The sequence below is a fragment of the Stegodyphus dumicola genome, chromosome X2, assembly GCF_044657685.1.
Source record: "Stegodyphus dumicola isolate Sdum_Otavi_A_Nest chromosome X2, ASM4465768v1".
NCBI lineage: Eukaryota > Metazoa > Arthropoda > Arachnida > Araneae > Eresidae > Stegodyphus > Stegodyphus dumicola.
The window spans coordinates 145,711,691-145,716,977 of record NC_140781.1 but is presented as its reverse complement, the minus strand read 5'-3'; the positions used below and the strand labels follow the sequence as shown (position 1 = coordinate 145,716,977).

The following is a 5,287-nucleotide window of genomic DNA, read 5'->3' as shown; positions in this document are numbered from 1 at the left end:
ACGTCCAAGTTGCCGTCCTTTCTTCGGAAAACTTGAACCGAGTAAGTCATTATTTTTATCTCAAGATATTTCTGTTTTTTAAATGTTCATACTTACAAATATTTTTTCTATATGTTTTCATATTGTAACTTGATTTTAGTTCTTTTATAATTTGTGGCTATATGATAAAAATTTATTTGGGTACATGAATAATTTTTAAAAAATACTTTTTAAAATTACTTAAAAAAATATCAGTTTTCAACGCACTGAAAAATTAAATTACTAGCAGAGTTTATGATCATTTCGTTGTTTCCATGTTAAAAAATAGAACTTGTAAACATTAAATGCGTAGTGAAATTTTAGATTAACTTTATGCCTATATACAATTTGTTTCGATGTTAAAATATAATGGATGAAAACTGAACGCAGGGTGAATTTTTATTTTTAGAGAACTTTAACTTTTTAGAATACTTTAAATTCGTTTCTACATTAAAAAATATAATGGGGGAAAACTGAATGTTTTCTTTTTCTAAATTTTTCGATTTTGGAATTTATTTTTAGAGAAAAGTTTTTCATTTAGAAGTTTAAAATATAACGTAACGAAGTTTAAAAAATATCTTTATTTTTTAAATTACTTTAGATTTTTACATTAACTTTATGTTTTTATGCATGTTCGCATAAATTGCATACATGTATGCAATTCGTTTAGATGCTAAAAACATAACTTGAAAAATTTTTAGAATAATTTTACTTTTAAGATAAAATTTATATTTTATGCATGCATTTCTTTAGACGCTAAAATATGTCTTACAAAAATGCATGGTGAAATTTTGAATTGCTATAAATTTTAAGATTATATTTTATGCATGAATGTATGCAGTTCGATTCGATGTTAAAAATATGAGTTGTAAAAATTAAACGCATGGTGAAATCTTTAGATTCATTTTATGCATGCACACAATTCGTTAAGGTGTTATAAATGCACAGGGAATTTTTAAATGATTATGTATGCAATTCGTTTCCATGTTAAAATGTCTAAATAGTTTGATTTTTGAAATTTAAGAGAAAACGTTTGTCTTTCTGTGTTTTAGGTGGTCTATAAAGGAAGAGAGAGGCCTTAACGGATCAACTTATGGCTTCACGATGGACATTATGATGTCATTAAGTCCCTCAAAGGGTTTTTTTGCTAGCAACCATTATTGCACAGCATGTGAAAAGCCGTACGATCACCCGGAACGCCATCGATGTGCCAATGCGTGCCCTATATGCCTAAGGACTGATTGCTTTTCAGGCCAGCCTCAGCGATGTCAGGATTGTGACTGTCTCTGCCGCTCCGATGCCTGTTATGCAGGACACAAAGCCCTCACTGGAAAACAAGAATTTTCACTTTGCGACAGGGCAAGTGTTTTTTGAAAATTTATCTTAACAAAGTTATTGATCATATAATTTTCTCAAAATGGTTGTGTTTTAAAAAAATTATTGTCGTTACAGGTATACCAGTGCAGGGAATGCTGCCAAGTGATCCGGAGGCGGGATTGCTCTAAAGAGTTGCATAAGTGCGGAACCACCAAGTGTCCGTCTTGCGGCCAATTTGTCGTGGCTGCTGAGCACCGTTGTTATTTGCGACGTGTTGCTCCGAAGAAGTCCGAGGATAAGCTCATCTTCTTGGACTTCGAAACGGATCAGTCTTCGGGGTAACACCTCGTAAATTTTGCGGTGGCTCAGTATGCCGACGGCATAGAAAAAGTGTTTCCGGGCTACACGGCATGTCAAAACTTCTGCGCCTGGCTGTTCTCCACAGATCACAAGGGCTTCACTGCCGTGGCTCATAACATGAAAGGGTAAATTAAAAATACCATAGTTTGCATGCTTTTTTAAGTACGACTATTTTTTTCAATATTATTCATATTTTTTTTACTTACAGGTTCGACGGACAGTTCGTGATGGCCTGGCTCCTGGAGCAAGGTACAGTGCCGGAATTGATCCCTAACGGGTCTGTGATCATGTGTTTAAGACATCCTAGTCTGAACATTCGGGTCATAGACTCGTTAAATTTTCTACCGATGGCGTTGGCCAAACTGCCGGGATGCTGCGGCCTCAGCGAGTTGAAGAAAGGATACTACCCGCATCTCTTCAACTCCCGAGAAAACCAGAGTTATGTCGGAACGCTACCGGAGCCCCACTATTACAGCCCGGACACCATGAGTACTCCAGCGCGAAAAGCATTTCTATCCTGGCTCGAAGAACACAAGGGGGATGTATTTAACTTCCAAGCAGAGATGCTGGCCTATTGCAGGTATATTTTTTCCCTCCTTAATTCTTATTTATTTAAGATTTTGTTTTATTCATATATTTTATGTTTCGTATTGTTCTAACATTTTTTTCTTTTAATAGATCGGACGTGGATATTCTTCGTCGTTGCTTCCTGGAATTTCGAGCCCAGTTTTTGGATGTAGCGGGTGTGTATCCATTCCAGTAAGTTATTTTCTTAATTCTTTTATACAATAATGATCATGTTTACAGTTATGTTCTTACAGAATAATCATGCTCATGAAGTTGTTTTTTTCTTTTCAGATACATGACCATTGCGTCAGCCTGTATGGCAACGTATCGGAGTGGCCACATTCAGCCCGACACGATTGCCATGGTGCCCACGCACGGCTACGTCAACTCCACGAATTACAGCCCTGATTCGATCCGATGGTTGGACTTTGTTGCTGCTTCGGAAAGCATTGCCATTTAACATGCGTTGAACGGTTCCGGAGAGCATAGAATCGCCGGAATCTCGGTAGACGGTTTCTGCCAAGAAACACAAACCGTCTATCAGTTTCAGGTTAGAAAATATAACCATTCTTTTTCTATGTGATTCTTTTGAATAATTTTACATTTTTAATGTTAATTTACAATTGAACACTATTAATGTATTTGTATTATTTTAGGGCTGTTCTTCCATGGATGTAGTTTATGCTATGACGGGGATGTCATCCACCCTTTAAAAGGAGTTTCCATGGCAACTTTAAGAGAAAAGACAGAAGAGACGACAAGAAAGCTTCGCACCCAGGGTTTCCACGTCATAGAAATGTGGGAGCATGAGTTTCAACGACAGAAGGAAGAAAATCCAAACCTCCAAGCTTTCCTGGATCAACACCATCCGAGGGACCGGCTTAATCCTCGCGAGTCATTTTTCGGAGGACGGACCAATGCCCTCAAATTGTTCCACGAGGGAGACGCTAAATATGTGGATTTCACATCCCTCTAATCCATGGGTTCGTACTTTTTTATCATTTTATAAAACCTTTTCATGGATGATGTGTTTTCTGATTTTTATGTATGTTTTTATGATGTGTTTTTCTGACTTTTTGTTTTATTTCACAGGTGAACAAGTACTGCGTCTACCCCGTGGGACATCCGGAAATCATCACGGAAAGCTTCGGGGATGTAGAAAACTACTTTGGACTCGTTCAATGTCGTGTGATTCCCCCACGGAACCTTTATCTTCCGGTACTTCCATACCGATGCCGGAAGAAACTCATGTTCCCCCTGTGTCAAACCTGCGCCCTTCATCAAATGCAAGCTCCGTGTACCCACACAGACGACGAGCAAGCTCTTGTCGGCACGTGGGTATCGGAGGAAGTTAAGCTGGCGAAAAAGAAAGGATACCGCGTCACACACGTAAGTATTCAAAAATTTTTTAAATCTTTTGTCATAACCCAAATTTACTTTTGTCATAACTGAAATTTATTACTTTTTTCTAGATTTATGAAGTGTACCATTTCCCAACATCCCAACAGATCATACATTGATCTGTTTCTTAAGATCAAGCAGGAAAGTAGTGGAAGGCCAACAAATTGTGTGACATCGGATGATAAATTGGAGTATATTCGCTAGTATGAAGAAAGAGAGGGTGTCAAGTTAGACGCAGGAAAGATTTCCAAGAACCCTGGGCGTCGCCAAGTCGCCAAGTTGGCCCTGAATAGCTTTTGGGGCAGGTAAGATGATTTCTTTTATACCCAATTTTTTGTAAACATTTTCATTTTTAATTCTTTGTGATTTATGTTGGATTTTATTTTCAGATGGGGTATGAACGTCAACAAAGGACAGCTTAGCTATGTGCATACGGTGCCAGAATTTAATAAGATGATGGCTGATCCTACCAAAAAAGTAAGTTTCCTTACCGATACTATTAATTATAGACTATTAATCTGTAAACTCAATGTATTTTGAGCTGTTAACTCATGACTCTTCTATTTTCAGATCAAAGATGTCTTTCTTCCCACGCTTGAGGTGGCTGCCATTTCCTGGGAATCTGCGAAGGAGTTTGTGCCGCAGGATGCCTCTACCAACATTTTCCTAGCGACCTTCACAACAGCTTGGTCTCGTCTCAAGCTGTATAATGAAATGGAGAAGTTGGGTAGAGATGTCCTGTACCACGACACAGACTCCATCATCTATGCCTCGAATGGCCGCAATGATCCCCCCTTGGGCAACTTCCTGGGTGAATTTACGGATGAACTGGAGGGTGATGTCATCAAAACCTTTGTCTCTGGTAAGGACCTTTAAAAAAATTTCTTTATTTAACATGTACCAAAAATCTTGAAAGTTTTTCTGTTATGTCTTTTTTTCACCATGTTTTATTTTTTTTTTCAGGAGGTCCGAAACTATGCGTACCAGACGGTCAGTGGGAAAACTTGTTGCAAAGTCAGAAGATTTTCGTTGAACTTTCGCAATTCCCAGTTACTGAACTTTGACACCATCAAAAGTCTGGTATGTAGTCTGAACCAAAAGGATGTCATCTCTCTCCACAACCCCTCCAAAATCACCCGTGAACCAAAAAGAAGAAAGGTCATCAATAAACCAAAAACAAGACTATACAAAATTGCGCTCGACAAAGGAGTGATACAAAAAGACTTGAGCATCTTACCATTTGGATTTTAAAAGAAAGACTATGAACTATATTATAATAGGCTAGTACAAAAAAATGTTTGCATGTAAAATATACATTATGATACATCCAGTATCTGTAAATAAACGTAAAATAAAATAGAAGTTTGAATGATAAAATAATGGTGTTTTTTCTTTTTTCCTTTGGAAAAGATGCCATGAAAGGTAAGTTTTTTTTAAATATTTTTTTTTAGAAAATAATGGTTATGATTATGTATATATTAGTTTAATCAGAAAAAATGATTTTATATATTAACTTCATCAAAGAAAAACATAACACAAATAATCAGAAATTAACTTTTATTATGAGCATTTCATTACAATTTCAGCCATAAGCCCCGTTCACATGCAACGCTCCTTCGCACAG

General features: G+C 37.0%; 1 long non-coding RNA gene across 1 annotated transcript; it reads left to right on the top strand.

Annotated features, from left to right (window-relative positions):
* Positions 1-1,545: 1,545 nt before the first annotated feature.
* On the top strand, positions 1,546-4,993 carry LOC146992938 (uncharacterized). Its single transcript, XR_015038876.1, has 2 exons — positions 1,546-4,525; positions 4,627-4,993. It is a non-coding gene; the product is annotated as an uncharacterized LOC146992938 (long non-coding RNA).
* Positions 4,994-5,287: the final 294 nt, after the last annotated feature.